Source organism: Tachysurus fulvidraco, chromosome 14 (assembly GCF_022655615.1).
Source record: "Tachysurus fulvidraco isolate hzauxx_2018 chromosome 14, HZAU_PFXX_2.0, whole genome shotgun sequence".
NCBI classification, from domain to species: domain Eukaryota; kingdom Metazoa; phylum Chordata; class Actinopteri; order Siluriformes; family Bagridae; genus Tachysurus; species Tachysurus fulvidraco.
Window position 1 is genome coordinate 24158685 of NC_062531.1, and position 17500 is coordinate 24176184.

Genomic DNA, 17500 nt, shown 5'->3' on the forward strand with positions numbered 1-17500 from the left:
CTACTGCTGCAATTTTTGAATGTCTTATGTCAAAAAAAAGAACATTTCAACATCTCTCCAGGAGCTGAGATTTAATACTTTGTTACTGTGATGTTTTGCCATAGACATTTGTGGACAGGTTTTTTTTTGTTTTTTTTTAATGATGATGATCTATAAGCTTTTGAGATCGGGATTCCCGAAAGGTCTACGTTTACTTTTTCTTGTCATCACCACACACACCAAGTTGTTACTGATGCGTGATGCCTATTATGGGTATAAAACCCATAATGGGCATTTTTGGCCAAAAATAAAATGAACACGATGCACGCAATTTATGCAACGCTTAGCCAACACATCTGGTGGCTGTAATTTACTACATGCTAAAGAAGCTTGTAGCTACTAATTTAAAAAAAAAAAAAAAACATCAAATTGAGGTCAATGTTTGAAAGTGTAATTTTATGCTTTAGCAGATAAAAAAACATACCTTGACTTGTGTAAGTTAGGTGTTGGGCTACCACAAGCCAGCAGTGCTCCTTGGTATTGATTCTTTAAGTCACTGGAACTGTACAGGAGAGATGAACACCAGTCCTTCCAGAAGATCTAACCTGAGTCTCCCTTAAAAGACCCCTTAAGTTTGGCGCTGGTTAGTTTGAAGACCGTAGCATATGATTGACATCTGGGCCTTCATGCTTGGTGGATGTGGGCAGAATCGTCCTGTAAAAGACCCAACAAAGAAATGCGATAAATCCAAAGAACAGCAGAGATTATTTTCTTTCCTTTAAGTGGACAAATGAAGACAAACCATTGTAATTAAAGTAAATAAATAAACCCCCCCCCCCCCCCCAAAAAAAAAAAAAAAAACAAAAACAAAAAACCAGAGCTAACCATTTTTCCTTTATTTCATCACACAGATTGTTAAAATGAACTGATTTCCATCTTTAATATCTTGGCAGTTTTCTGTGGAAGCTGTATAATTTGCTTCCAATTCTCTTCATTTACACTTGCAGTTGCACTCTTTGCAAACTGCTGGCTCCACCCATTCTTTTCTTGCTAAGTCAATTAGCTATTTAGCTACAAGAACAAAAATAACAGAGAAAACTTCAGATGCTTCAGCTTGTCTTGGGTGATTTGCTGGTTAACTTCAACGTGTGATGCATTTTTTTGTCATTTGTGATATTTCTTGCTAAGAGTTGCACAGTCGAGTATCGTTCTCACTCCGCAACAATACGATGTGTAACGTCGCTCTCTCACTGCCCCGTGAGGTCTGAACGAAGGCCGCAGATGTCGACGCGATCCAGACAAGTGCACTTAATACTGTAGCTCAGAACACACGCACCAAGTGCACTTAATATTCAGCCAAATATTCAGAATCAACTCTGAAATGCCTTTAATGATAAGATGAGTAACATCAAGGTGCACAGATTCACAGCTCACTTTACATGCTTCCATGTTGTATCAAGTGAAATTTTCATCTAGTATCTGGTGTACACATCAGAACAGGCTGGAAGTTGGATAAAGACGGTAGTGTTTATATATTTATAGATATGGAAGGCTGATATCAGACCTGTGAACGTTTGTGAGAATTTCTTGTATGTACTGAATGGTCCTATCATTATGATGTATGTATGTAAAAGTCAATTTCTGTAATTAAAATGAAACTGTGCCTTCATGTGCCTTCTGTTCTTGTGTCAAAATTAACCACAGGATATTGCATATACATAAATATATATATATATATACACACACACACACACACACAGATCGTGAGCAACTGTGTGTGACAAAGTAAAGGCAGGTGCAGGAACACATGAGGAACTCTGTCTCTCTCTCACAAACACACACATGGCAGGATAATAAACACACACACTCTCCTGACCCATAAAGCTGATGCTAGAACTGATGAGGTGTAAACGGAAGACGCGGTTCCATCAGGATAGAGCACTTATACTACGTAAGTAAAATATTCTCATTTTCGTCCCTTTACTATGACTAAATCCTCCAAATCTTGTTTCTGTAATTTAAGTTATAATGTATAAACTGTACAGCCTGTGATGTATAAATGATGTAAAATGTGGTTGTTGTGATCCTCAAGACTTCAAATTTAAAGCAAGGAACATGAGGACAGAGCGTTTTCAGGAGTCGAGGCGGGTCGAGTGGCGTTTTTTCGAACCTCTCACACGGCAGTTCTCTTAGGATTCATCTGAGGACTTTTTGTAGAAGTATCATTCGCTCGCTTTATTCTGGTCATCTATTCATTGCTGTGGCTCTGGGAACACTGGACCTGAGGAGGGAACACATTCAGTCACTTATAGGAGAACCCAGAGGAACCCCACATTAGACACGAGGAGAATTCGAGTTTACACAAACGGGATTTTACATCAGTGCAGGATTTACAGGATGGTCACAGAACAATCAGGACAGTGTGTGTTTATTATCCTGTGTGTGTGTGTGTGTGTGCACACATTTCCATCTTGTAGTCATGACCATAATTTCCACTAAGGGCAGTGCCCTCTGTCTCATTTCAGTCTTCCTAAGGCTTGGTTCATTACTTTAGAGCTCTTTCCCAGATGTACTGAACATAACCCAGGACACCAAGAAAATAATTTACCCAGAATTACACTGTAGGATATGATGCAGAACTATCAGATAACCATATAATGCTGCTGTAATAAAAAACACACGTAGAAGCATATATAAACTTCCTGAAGATCTTAAAAAGACCACCAGTGTAGCTGTACCCAAGGTTTAAATTTTTAATCTCTGATTATGGTCTTGAGTTTTGATCTTTGTGAATCAGACTCTGAATCCCAGACATCTTCTAATGGGGAAAAATACCTGTTATGAGTTTATAATCGCAGATTAGCGTCTTACGTTAATATCTGGTTTCCTTTCAGAGCTAGATTTATAGATGATGCTGTACATGTTTTAGGCCTTATATAGGAACTGTAACTACTTATGAAATGATTATTAATTCTCCTTCACACAACACACACCTCAAATATTAGCAATTGAGTTTGTGTGAGTGGCAGCGACATTTGATTAAGTATGACAACCCAGTAATTTAGACAGGGTTTTGCTACTAGCATATAGCAAACCAGCTAGCTTCTTCAGCCAGTGTTAGCCAGACCAGGCTAATTTGAATGGATTTTTCCACAAAAAATAAAAAATTTTCAATCCTCTCTTAAAGGTTTTCCTCTGTTATGAGTAGGGTTGCAAAATTCAGAGAATTTTCAAGGCTGGAAACTTTCCATGGGAATTAACGGGAATATATGGGAATTAACTGGGAATTTAAAAAAATAAATAAATGCAGAGTTGCCTATAACAAGGAACTTAAATGTGCTTAAATCGCAGCATAATTGTGTTTAAAACAACAAGCACACTGCTTACTGGAGGGCCATTGAGGCCAAACCCCTTGCAGGTACTTGCATTCTTCCATAACATGCACAGTAACACTATTTTAGGGTCATTTAACTAGTTGCTTATTAGCATGAATATTAATAGAATATCGTATATTTATTAGTGCTTATTAAGCACATATTAATGCCTTATTCTGCATGACCTAATTCTACATTCTTAATTGTACCCAGTACCTAAACTTAATAACTACCTTACTAATTAGAATAGATTACAGCATTCATAGGTAAATATGTTTATTACAATGATTAAGTTTATTATGTTTATTACAAGCATAATGATGTTTATTATGCTTTTGTGTTACTCAGTGAAAGAATCAATTAAAGTTCTACTTACAATTAAATCAGTCAAGACGTCATTTTTAAATTTGTATTACCCTGCATGCATGTCTGCTTATGACCAAACAAAATGTTCATTTATGTTTGTATATGATATAGTTTATATAAATTTCCCTATATTTCAAATAATAATTATCACAAATTCCTGTAAATTCCCATAAATTCCCGTAAATTTCCGTAAATTCCCATAAAGTTTCCAGTTTGGAATATTTCCAAAATTCCCCAGATTAGGTTACCGTGGAAAGTTTCCGGAAATTTACCGGAAACTTTCCGCCCCTAGTTATGAGCCATTTAGGTTTGCTAGCTATTCTTTCTTAGCACACTTAACAGCTTTTCTATTAACAAGCTAGCAAATCTGGTCAGTCGTCATGGAGTAGTCGGCTAAATAAAACTAACTTTGAACAAATAAATGTTATATTTTTTGGGAAAAAAATCAATGGTAAATATGACCCTAATGTATATTTAATTTTCACGGTCTCTAAGGGCTAATGTAACAAACTTCACTTGACCTAATAAAATCTTGGCCTGGTCATTAAAACCACACAAGGATTCTCCCATGAGGAAATGGTAAGGGGAAGGGGAAGTCAATATGTGTGTGTGTGTGTGTGTGTGTGTGTGTGTGTGTGTGTGTGTGTGTGTGTGTGTGTGTGTGTGTGTGTGTGTGTGTGTGTGTGTGTGTGTGTGTGTGTAAAACAATATTGGAACACAGCCTTAATCTGCTTTCTTAGGATAGCTGCGTAACGCAGCGTCCGTGCTTGCATAAGAGTTTGGATGTACAGGGATTAATAATCACACAGAGGGGCTTCAAGGGCAATGTGTTGTGGGGAAACATGGAGTTGTGCAGTATTTGTCTGGAGCACAGTGAGAGTGTAGATTATCTTTAGGTTATGGATTAATGTACACTTTGCAGCAGCACTGATATGTGAGGATTACGATCACGTGAAGATTATGTGTAGATTACAGGAATCTGTAGCTCTACCTCCGCTCTGTGTGTGTGTGTGTGTGTGTGTGTGTGTGTGTACTTAGAAGTACCAGGAAGCTCTACCTCCACTGTGTGTGTGTGTGTGTACTAAGAAGTACCAGGAAGCTCTACCTCCACTTTGTGTGTGTGTGTGTGTGTGTGTGTGTGTGTGTGTGTGTGTGTGTGTGTGTGTGTGTGTGTGTGTGTGTGTGTGTGTGTGTACTTAGAAGTACCAGGACGCTTTACCTCTGCTGTGTGTGTGTGTGTGTGTGTGTGTGTGTGTGTGTGTGTGTGTGTGTGTGTGTGTGTGTGTGTGTGTGTATACTTAGAAGTACCAGGAAGCTCTACCTCCACTGTGTGTGTGTGTGTACTAAGAAGTACCAGGAAGCTCTACCTCCACTTTGTGTGTGTGTGTGTGTGTGTGTGTGTGTGTGTGTGTGTGTGTGTGTGTGTGTGTGTGTGTGTGTGTGTGTGTGTGTGTGTATACTAGAAGTACCAGGAAGCTCTACCCTCCACTGTGTGTGTGTGTGTACTAAGAAGTACCAGGAAGCTCTACCTCCCTTTGTGTGTGTGTGTGTGTGTGTGTGTGTGTGTGTGTGTGTGTGTGTGTGTGTGTGTGTGTGTGTGTGTGTGTGTGTGTGTGTATACTAAGAAGTACCAGGAAGCTTTACCTCTGCTGTGTGTGTGTTTGTGTGTGTTTGTGTACTAAGAAGTACCAGGAAGCTTTACCTCTGCTGTGTGTGTGTGTGTGTGTGTGTGTGTGTGTGTGTGTGTGTGTGTGTGTGTGTGTGTGTGTGTGTGTGTGTGTGTGTGTGTGTGTGTATACTAAGAAGTACCAGGAAGCTTTACCTCTGCTGTGTGTGTGTGTTTGTGTGTGTGTTTGTGTGTGTGTGTGTGTGTTTGTGTGTGTGTGTGTGTGTGTGTGTGTGTGTGTGTGTGTGTGTGTCTATAAACCTTATTTAAATTAATCCCAGACCACCAGGAACCCAAAGAACTAGGTTTAGTGTGCAGTTGAAATCAGACTATACGACATCATTTCAGATGATGCTTCAGCTCTGGGTTTTATCTTAGTGAACAACATGTGTATCGATGTTTCAGGACATGATGGGAGCTGACAGGCAGTCTAAAGTGGAGCTGATGCTCAAGCAGTCGCTGAAGGAGCTACTCTGGATCCAGAAGCAGCTGTCACTCATCGCTAATGCGAGCCATGGACCAGTGGAGACGAAGGTGAAGGTGACTGTGGACTGTCACATCTTATACATACAGAATGCAGCAAATACACTTTCATACACTCATAAAGCCCTGTGATGTCCGAGGAGAGGAGTGTGTATCCACATGTGGGTTTTTTTCTTTTCTTTTCTTTTTAATCATATGACAGTGGTTGTTGTTAAAAATCAACAAGTATGAGTGATGTTATGGGTATAGAGTGTTGGGTACAGAGTGAGGTTATGGGTACAGAGTGATGTAATAGGTATAGAGTTATGGGTACAGAGTGATGTAATAGGTATAGAGTTATGGGTATAGAGTGAGGTTATGGGTATAGAGTGATGTAATAGGTATAGAGTTATGGGTATAGAGTGAGGTTATGGGTACAGAGTGATGTAATAGGTATAGAGTTATGGGTACAGAGTGATGTAATAGGTATAGAGTTATGGGTATAGAGTGAGGTTATGGGTATAGAGTGATGTAATAGGTATAGAGTTATGGGTACAGAGTGATGTAATAGGTATAGAGTTATGGGTATAGAGTGAGGTTATGGGTATAGAGTGATGTAATAGGTATAGAGTTATGGGTACAGAGTGATGTAATAGGTATAGAGTTATGGGTACAGAGTGATGTAATAGGTATAGAGTTATGGGTACAGAGTGATGTAATAGGTATAGAGATATGGGTACAGAGTGATGTAATAGGTATAGAGTTATGGTTATAGAGTGAGGTTATGGGTATAGAGTGATGTAATAGGTATAGAGTTATGGGTACAGAGTGATGTAATAGGTATAGAGTTATGGGTATAGAGTGATGTAATAGGTATAGAGTTATGGGTATAGAGTGAGGTTATGGGTATAGAGTGATGTAATAGGTATAGAGTTATGGGTACAGAGTGATGTAATAGGTATAGAGTTATGGGTACAGAGTGATGTAATAGGTATAGAGTTATGGGTACAGAGTGATGTAATAGGTATAGAGTTATGGGTATAGAGTGAGGTTATGGGTATAGAGTGATGTAATAGGTATAGAGTTATGGGTACAGAGTGATGTAATAGGTATAGAGTTATGGGTATAGAGTGAGGTTATGGGTACAGAGTGATGTAATAGGTATAGAGTTATGGGTACAGAGTGATGTAATAGGTATAGAGTTATGGGTACAGAGTGATGTAATAGGTATAGAGTTATGGGTACAGAGTGATGTAATAGGTATAGAGTTATGGGTATAGAGTGAGGTTATGGGTACAGAGTGATGTAATAGGTATAGAGTTATGGGTATAGAGTGAGGTTATGGGTACAGAGTGATGTAATAGGTATAGAGTTATGGGTATAGAGTGAGGTTATGGGTACAGAGTGATGTAATAGGTATAGAGTTATGGGTACAGAGTGATGTAATAGGTATAGAGTGATGTAATAGGTATAGAGTTATGGGTACAGAGTGATGTAATAGGTATAGAGTTATGGGTATAGAGTGAGGTTATGGGTACAGAGTGATGTAATAGGTATAGAGTTATGGGTACAGAGTGATGTAATAGGTATAGAGTGATGTAATAGGTATAGAGTTATGGGTACAGAGTGATGTAATAGGTATAGAGTTATGGGTATAGAGTGAGGTTATGGGTACAGAGTGATGTAATAGGTATAGAGTTATGGGTATAGAGTGAGGTTATGGGTACAGAGTGATGTAATAGGTATAGAGTTATGGGTACAGAGTGATGTAATAGGTATAGAGTGATGTAATAGGTATAGAGTTATGGGTACAGAGTGATGTAATAGGTATAGAGTTATGGGTATAGAGTGAGGTTATGGGTACAGAGTGATGTAATAGGTATAGAGTTATGGGTACAGAGTGATGTAATAGGTATAGAGTGATGTAATAGGTATAGAGTTATGGGTACAGAGTGATGTAATAGGTATAGAGTTATGGGTATAGAGTGAGGTTATGGGTACAGAGTGATGTAATAGGTATAGAGTTATGGGTATAGAGTGAGGTTATAGAGCTGTAACCTTCTGGACTGGTCACTGGAAAGGAAAGAAGTTCATCAGAAACTTTATAATGTTACATGCTTTTATTTAAAGAGTAAATATTGAAAATATTATTAAGTCTCGAATAAATAGTTTAAAGGCTCGAAAATTCTGTAAAATGAATAAATAAATAAAAACAGTGGATTTATGAATGCTGAAGATTTTATATATTCTTTGTGTCCAGTATCGAATACAGCCACAAGGGTGCAGCAGTGTGACGCGTGACAAGAGCTGGTTTGTTGGGGAAACCCGGAAGTTGACAAAAAAAAACAAAAAACACTTAAAATATAGAGCAGCATCCGAGGACTCTGATTGGATTGTTGCGCTGGATCTCTCTCTCTCTCTCTCTCTCTCTCTCTCTCTCTCTCTCTCTCTCTCTCTCTCTCTCTCTCTCTCTCTCTCTCTCTCTCTCTCTCTCTCTTATCCTCCTCCCCTGTCTCTCTGTCTCCCTCTCTGTCTCTCCTCCACCCCACCCCTCTCTGTCTCTCTCTCTCTCTCTGTCTCTCCTCCACCCCCCTTCTCTTTTCCTCCTCCCCGTCTCTCTGTCTCTCTGTCAGTCCCCCCCTCTGTCTGTCTCTCTCTGTCTCTCTCTCTGTCTCTCCTCCACCCCCCCACCCCACCCCCCCTCTCTCTGTCTCTCCTCCACCCCACCCCACCTCACCTCTCTCTCTCTCTCTCTCTCTCTCTCCTCACCCCCACCCCCACCTCACCTCTTCTCTCTCTCTCCTCTCTCTCTCTTCATCGTTCTCTCTCTCTCTCTCTCTCTCTCTTCTCTTTTCCTCCTCCCCTGTCTCTCTGTCTCTCTCTCTGTCTCTCCTCCACCCCACCCCTCTCTGTCTCTCTCTGTCTCTCTCTCTGTCTCTCCTCCACCCCCCTCTCTTCTCTTTACCTCCTCCCCTGTCTCTCTGTCTCTCTTCCCCCCCCTCTCTGTCTCTGTCTCTCTCTCTCTGTGTCTCCTCTCCTCTCCTCCACTCCACCCCCTCCTCTCTGTGTTTTCTACATATTTGGGTATATACTGTATGTACAACTGAAATTGAGAGATGACGAGAAAAAGAAATGCAGCAGAGTTAAATAGATGAATGAATAAATGAATGGGTGGATGTTGGAACATTACTATGTATAGATGGATGTAATTGTGGATGGATTCATGGATAAAATGATGGATGTAAGGAAAGATGAATAGATGTGTGGATGAATGGGTAGAGGAATGGATAAATGGATGGATGTATGAATGGATAGACGGAAGAACAGACAGATGGATGGATGGATGGATGGATGGATGGATAAATTGATCAATGTACGGATGGAAAGGTGAAGTGTGTATGAAGAAAGAGACCCACAACAGTCCATGCAACCTTGTCAACTTCAAACACACATGGTGAGAGAGAGAGAGAGAGAGAGAGAGAGAGAGAGAGAGACAGGGGGGTTCTCCATATTTGGGTATATACTGTATGTACAACTGAAATTGAGAGATGACGAGAGGAAAAGAAACGCAGAAGAGTTGAATAGATGGATGAATAAATGAATGGGTGGATGTTGGATGATCAGATGAACACTATGTATAGATGGATGGATAGACTAACAGTCAGAAGTGCAGGTGGAGAAGCAATGGATGGATGGGTGGATGAATAGATGTGCGAATTGGTAGAGGAATGGATAAATGGATGGATATATGAATGGATAGACGGACAGATGGACGGAGGGATGGACGGATGGAAAAAAAAGTGGTCATTGGATGAATGGATGGATGGATGGATAGATGAATGGACCAATGGACGGATGGAAGAGTGGATTGTTAAGTATATATGAAGAAAGAGACCGTACAGTCAACCTTGTCAACTCCAAACAGACACATACACACACGGTGAGAGAGAGAGAGAGACAGAGACAGAGACAGAGACACCACACAGAGAGACAGAGAGAGAGAGAGAGAGAGGGGGACAGAGAAAGAGAGAGAGAGAGAGAGAGAGAGAGAGAGAGAGAGAGAGACAGAGACACCACACAGAGAGACAGAGAGAGAGAGAGAGAGAGAGAGAGAGAGAGACAGAGAGAGAGAGAGAGAGAGAGAGAGAGAGAGACGGGGACGCAATCAAGCAGCAGCGTGTCAGAGCACGCGAGTGACCGAGAAGCTGTACAATCTCTCTCTCTCTCTCTCTCTCTCTCTCTCTCTCTCTCTCTCTCTCTCTCTCTCTCTGTCGCACGCGCTCTCTCTTCTATCCCATCTCCTCTCAGGTCCTCTCTGTGTCTCGTGCGCTCTTCCATCGGATCTCCTGCGTCTCGCGCTCACTGTATCTGAGGCGCTGCTCCCATAACCACCAAAGCGACCAGCGGATATTTTCTACAAACACAACCAAATCAGCATCATCATCATCACCATCATCATCATCACCATCATCATCATCAGCAGCAGCAGCAAGAGCGATAACCTCCCAATCCCGCGGCGCAGCAGGACGCAGGTAGGAGACACAGACAGCACCTACAGTATAGCTACCGTGCTAAACAGTGTGGAAGTGCAGTGTAGCTTCTGCTGGACCACAGCACACTTCCGCACTACTTAGTGTGTCACAACAGCCAGATGACGGCTATTTCCGTTCAGCTGCTGATTCATAAGGCTTGTAGAAGCGACTTGGTCTCGTCATCTGTCACATTCTGTCTCTATGGACTGCGTAAATGTCGCCGAAGTTAGCATAAAAAAATGTTTGTGCCGCTATTACGTTGTCATGGTAACGTTGTTTACACGTCACGGCGTCGGGCACCGACGCTAATTCTGTTAATTTGGGTGGTTTAATATTCTGTGTGTGTTTTCATGCAGGGGGTTGAAGTGGTGTGTAGCCTTTTAACCCCGTCTGCACTGTGTGTGTGTGTGTGTGTGTGTGTGTGTGTGTGTGTGTGTGTGTGTGTGTGTGTGTGAGAGAGAGAGAGAGCTCTCATAGCTATACACAGTTAGGCCATTTTGTCAAAGCCAAAGCCATCTCTGCTGTTTGTGTGTTTGTGTGTGTGTGTGTGTGTGTTTGTGTGTGTGTGTGTTTGTGTGTGTGTGGGGGGCATGATATGTGGAATCACTGCAGCCTTTTTGATGTGTCTCTGTGACACACAGTTCTGAGAAATTGCAGGCATTTAGCTCTGCCCTTCTGTGTGTGTGTGTGTGTGTGTGTGTGTGTGTGTGTGTGTGTGTGTGTGTGTGAGAGAGAGGGGGGGGATTCTGATGCTTTCTGCTGATGTTTGCTCAAGGCGGCGAATTTTCAGCATGGGTTGTATATGGAAGTGAATGTATTCCATGTCACAAACACACACACACACACACACACACACACACACACACACACACACACACACACACACACACACACACACACACACAACCCCCCACCCACAAAAACACACACAAACCCACACACACACACACACACACACACACACACACACACACACACACACACACACACACACACACACACACACACACACAACCCCCCTCCCACAAAAACACACACAAACGCACACACACACACACACACACACACACACACACACACACACACACACATACACACACACACCACAGACACACACACACCTGGTCTGGTTGTCCAGAACAGTTTTTGTGTTCTTATTTTCATTGACACATTCATCCCTAATGGTGAGCGCATACACACACACACACACACACACACACACACACACACACACACACACACACACACACACACACAATCACACACAGACGCAATTCACTCCACTACCACAGAACCAGAAATACAATGGGGCGGAGTCAGACTTCCAAACTCCTCCCACTTTATGCTTTCATTAGTCTGTATTTTGTTGTTCATAATTAACTGAAACTAATCATATTAAAGGCACTAAACTACATTGCCTCGTCTCTGACATTCTCTCGAGCGTACTTCTTTTTTTAGTAATTAAAACATCTTTTTATTTAACCTTAAGTCCATAATTTGGACTGTAAATAGTTTTTAAGAGTATTTTTTTAAAATTCTTAAACATGTATTAGATTTTCAATTACGCAAACTCGTTTTTTATTTATTTATTTATGTATTTATTTTTATGACATTTTAATATGTTGAATTGAATCCTTACATTAGCTCTGAAATATACGCACCTCATATGAGTTATTTATTAATTATTGTCTCTTCACAACACAATGTCTCTTGTTTGAAGCATGTTTGTGGTAAACGTTCTCAGAAATGGCGTCTGACCAATCAAACCCCAGCACGGAGGATCAGAGCTGTCCAATCAAACAGCCACCTTTAACTCCTTGCCTTAGGCCTAATTGTCACTTCTCCATCTGTCACCTAAATTTGTGGTTGAGCATGAGTATTTGGTCCTGACCCGCTTTTGGATGAACGGTGCTGTTACTACGGTAGTCATGAAGCTTACAGGAAGTAGATCTAGATCAGGCAAACACAAGGAAGCTTGGGAGAAGGAAGCTGATGTGTGCGAGGAGCCGAGTGTTTTTAATCCCAGGGTTATTATAGGAAAGGAGTCATTTAAATGTGGCAAGAGGTGAGTGGTAGCTCAGCAGTGGTTAAGGAGTTGCAAGGGTGTGAGTTTGAACCCCAGGCCCTTGAGCAAGGCCCTTAACTTTTAATGACTCAGATAAAAGTGACTATAAAAAAGTGATATATATATATATATATATATATATATATATATATATATATATATATATATATATATATATATATATGTGTGTGTGTGTGTGTGTGTGTGTGTGTGTGTATTTTTTTAAAATAATATTTCAAATATTTTTAAAATATGTTTCAGTTTATTGTTTATTAAATAGCTTAAGATTTATATATATATTATTATTATTTATATATACAAAAAGCTAAAACAAGAAAAACAGAAAAAAAAAGTTTTTATTTTTCTGTCTAATTAAATAAAAAAAGTACATTTGCATCGATTCTCTGAGAAAAGGCACATTTACGACATTTAGCAGAAGCCTTTAACCAGAGAGACTTAAGGGCCTTGCTCAGGGGCCCAGAAGTGGCACCTTGATAGACAGTGGGTTTTGAAATCACACCTTTCAGATCAGTAGTCCAACACTTTAACCACTAGGCCACCACATCCCCCCACAATTCCACATGTTAAACTTGGGGATGTGATTGCCTAGTGGTTAAGGTGTGAGTCCATCAAGCTGCCACTGCTGGGCCCCTGAGTGAGACCCTTAAACCCCAGGTGTATGAAATGAGATAAAAAATGTAAGTAGCTATCGATAAAGACGTCTGTCAAATGCCGTAAATGTAAAAGTCTGCACCAAATTGTTTCTACGTTATCGAGCGAGATGTAACTTACACTTTAAATTTACTGAGCCATATTTAAGAGGTCCTAGTGATGTCCTATCGAGCTTCATATCTGCTGGAGCCCGGCGTATCTATCGGCTTCCACGAGTCCAATCAGAACTGAAGCTAAGTGTTTTTTCGAGGGTCTCACGTCATACCCCAGGTTTGAGATGGCATGAGCAGAGTCAGATATCTTGTAACATCCGGACCTCGGAGCGTGTGGTGTGTTATTAGTGTGTTATTAGTGTGTTATTAGTGCGTCGGATTATCGACGCTGCAGCGAAATAATAACCCTAATGAGGATGATGGGATGCAGCAATGGGATATTAGGATATTCGATTAGTCGATTCTTTGGCTTAAGTAGGATTAGTTTTATTTACAGTTTATCCTGTGAGGCTAAATGCTAATAGCCAGCGCTAGGAAGGACACACAAATCCTCTTTTCTATATCTCTCTGTCTCTAATACTACATATTAATTACCGCATACTTCCCACATTACTGTATGGATTTATAGTGGACGAAGCTACACTTAGAAACGATTCCTCGGTCGAGCGTCACAACTTCTCCGCCCTCTTATGTTTCCATTGGTCATGGTCCGGTGAACAGGATTATGGGATTTGCTTTCCTGAGAAGAACATGCTTTTTCAAATAGGTCCAAAATAATGTACATCAGGTGAGGAGACCGACGCCCGAGCCACAGATACCTGCGTGCTAAAAACAATAAAAAATAAAAACTGCGATTTCAGAATTCTGCATTGACACGGAATGCTAATAAAACATTAAGAACAAACATTAACTGATCACTTGTTACTGTTCCTCTGTGTCTGTTTTTACATCAATTCGTTTTTGTTCAATAAAAAGATGTATTCGGGGGGCACGGTGGCTTAGTGGTTAGCACGTTCGCCTCACACCTCCAGGGTCGGGGGTTCGATTCCCACCTCCGCCTTGTGTGTGTGGAGTTTGCATGTTCTCCCCGTGCCTCAGGGGTTTCCTCCGGGTACTCCGGTTTCCTCCCCCGGTCCAAAGACATGCATGGTAGGTTGATTGGCATCTCTGGAAAATTGTCCGTAGTGTGTGAGTGTGTGAGTGAATGAGAGTGTGTGTGTGTGCCCTGTGATGGGTTGGCACTTCGTCCAGGGTGTATCCTGCCTCGATGCACGATGACGCCTGAGATAGGCACAGGCTCCCTGTGACCCGAGAAGTTCGGATAAGCGGTAGAAAATGAATGAATGAATGAAAAAAGATGTATCGTGTTATAAAGGATTGCAGAGAGTTTATTAACAAATACCTACATAATATTTTCAGTTCTATTCTAGAAATGCCTTTAAGTAGGCCTTTAAATTTATTATTTTTTTATTAATGCCAAATCGCCCACCCTCGCGCGATGAGTAATCCTCCTTTACTTGCAAATGCAAAGCTTACGAAGCGAAACCCCAGACGCCTGACGAGTCCCAGCTGACGGACTGCGTTTGAAGTGAAAAGTAGTTCGGAGGAGAATTTTATTAAATTATACAAAGAAAAAAAGAACAAAAAAAAAAAAGTGTGCAGTTAATACTGTACATGTGGTTGTGTTGGATTTAGGGTCGTACCGTCATTATTCCAGCCCAATAAACTCAATTTTGTATGAGTCTCTGTGTGTGTGTGTGTGTGTGTGTGTGTGTGTGTGTGTGTGTGTGTGTGTGTGTGTATGTGTGTGTCTGAATGACTTGCATGTAAAGACAGCATGCCTGCTTTGGCAAAATGGCATTAATTCAATAGCGCAGTGCTCTAGCACTCTGTATTCAAGCCAGGTCTCTGCAGTGCACAGATGTGTGTGTGTCTGTGTGTGTCTGTGTGTGCGTGTGTGTGTGTGTGTGAGAAAGAGACAGAGAGAGAAAGAGAAAGAGAGAGAGAGAGACTGCACTGTAGTAACATCTGGAGTCATCGCTGATGATGCGTCGTGTTCAACCGGCTGAACATGGCACGTGTTTCTCTTCTTCTTTCTCTATCTGTCCGTCTCTCCGTCTCTCTGTCTCTCCATCACTCCATCGTTGCTCAGCTTCAGCATCGGCATCAGCGTCAGCTTCATCGACAGCTGAGGGCCGGCCGAGTGTCTGGATTATGTAACAGGACCTACCTCGTTCCCCTCCTCCTCCTCCTCCACTCCTCCCTTTCTCTCTTCCTCCCTTCAGCCTTCGCATACACAGACTGCTGATGTGCAGGAGAGACGGGCGTGTTGAACGCCGGGGAGGACGACGCCACAGTCGTTATCATCATCATCATCATCGTCATCGGCGTGTGTGTGTGTTTGTAATAATCCTGATATTTTCCTCTTCATCCTTACGTTTAGGCGTCCAAAGTATGACAAAGACTCATAATCACCCGTCGTGTAGGTGAGGTAGAATCACGCGACAAACCGATACCACAGCTACGTGCGTCTAAACACAAACATATCCATGAAATAAATCACTACACGCTGCGCTCTGTATCCGCTTGGAGTTATTCCATGATGTAGAACATCCATGAGAGTTAGCAAGTTAGTTCCTGTTAGCGCTTTATCTCTTACGTTATAGCGGCTACTGTACATTCAGTCCCTGGTGCGAATCCCTATAAACAGCTTCCGCCCAATCAGAATTCAGGAATCCGTGCTTGTCAGTTTGTAATTATTAAAAAAAGAAGAAGCAGAAAATAAAATCTATAGTAGCATCATTGATCATGACGTTGACGTTTTTATGATGTCTTTTAAACCTTTACTTCTCTGTGAAACACAACACCAGAAACACTGTGTTTAGGTGTGAGGACGATCTGTGTGTGTGTGTGTGTGTGTGTGTGTGTGCGTGTGAGTGCATGTGTGAGTGTGTTTGTTTCACTTCAGACTGTAATTGGAACAAACCGAGCGCCCACACACGCAGCTTCTGACACTCTCTTAGCAAACAGATGCTCTTATTGATCATTTAAATCGGCATGCGGCGAAGTGACCCGGAGGTTACAATCAACTCCAGGATAAATAAATAACAAGCAAGACGAGCAGACACCTTCTTTTTCCGAAAGCGGCCTGTGAGGATTCTCGGATAATTAGTACATTAGATAATTTTACATAAACAGAAAAGACGAACAAAAAGCATCTTCCAGACTCCAGCTGTGATGTCGTACTCACTGTATCATCAGGCTCCTGTTCTTGCCTGACTGTAGCAGAACCCTGCGGGAAAATCTGCTGTTGTGGCCCGTCCACCTGAAGACTTTGGCATGATCTGAGATGCTTTTCGGTTCACCACGCTTCCTGTCAAACTCTAGAGAGGTGTTCTTTCGTGTCATTGCATGTCTGGCGCGAACAACCATGCGACAGTCACCGATGTTCTGATGTTCAGTTGTCGAGACCTGCGTCCGTTCCTATTTGCATCACCGTTCCTATTAAAGTGGCCGGTGAGTCTATATCACGATACCACAAATATATGTGATTATACAGTATAATGGAAGCCTGCAAAAAGACAATTTAAAATAAAGAGTTTTTAATTAAAATATATTAAAATAAAAGAAATAAAATAATAAATAATAATATAATGTAATAATATACTCACAATAATCACAATAATATGTTATAAATCTAAAAAAATAATAATAATCTAGCTTAAAAAGGTATCACGATATATTACTTTAAAAATAATTTATTAATATGATTATTAGTATTTTATTTCTCAGTATTTGAAAATAAATAAATATTCATTCATTCATTCATTCATTCATTCATTTTCTACCGCTTATCCGAACTTCTCGGGTCAACCGATCACAGGGCACACACACACACACACACACACACACACACACACACACACACACACACACACACACACACACACACACACACTCATTCACTCACACACTCACACACTACGGACAATTTTCCAGAGATGCCAAATAAATCGATAAAATAAATATGATCGATTTCCAGTTCAAGATATTACCGTTATATTAAAATATCTGATAAGACATTTGTTTGAAAGAGTGAATAAATATTATTCTTGCTGGAGACCTAAAGTTTGAAGCGTGTGTTGGACAAACACGTCCATGTTTTCTCGGGTCTTTCGCAGCTTTTCTGCTCCGTGTTCTGTGTTTCTTGTAATTCTTGTAGCAGGTTTTCTAGACGTCGTGCCAGACCGGATTTTGATCTCAGTGGGATTGCTAATGACCCGGGCATAGCGAGAGTGGGAGGCTTGTTGATCCAATCACGCAGGATTGACATCGCACTCCGACAGCATCGTTAACACCAGCGATTCCGCTCGTTCATAGACGCGTTTTTT

The 17500-nt window shown here is 41.2% G+C and overlaps 1 protein-coding gene and 1 long non-coding RNA gene across 5 annotated transcripts in view; both read left to right on the forward strand.

Moving 5' to 3' along the window:
* Nucleotides 1-1648, forward strand: part of stx2b (syntaxin 2b) — an 11563-nt gene extending 9915 nt beyond the window's left edge. For all 3 annotated transcript variants that reach the window (XR_003442235.2, XM_027158161.2, XM_027157069.2), the window contains one exon: nt 1-1648. This exon is cut by the window's left edge and continues 143 nt beyond it. The gene's annotated coding sequence lies outside the window, so the exon portion shown is untranslated.
* Nucleotides 1649-10004: 8356 nt separating this feature from the next.
* LOC113651258 overlaps nt 10005-17500 on the forward strand; it is a 64346-nt gene continuing 56850 nt past the window's right edge. For both annotated transcript variants that reach the window (XR_007137779.1, XR_007137780.1), the window contains exon 1: nt 10005-10379. This is a non-coding gene — a long non-coding RNA (uncharacterized LOC113651258). The remainder of the gene's footprint in view (nt 10380-17500) is intronic.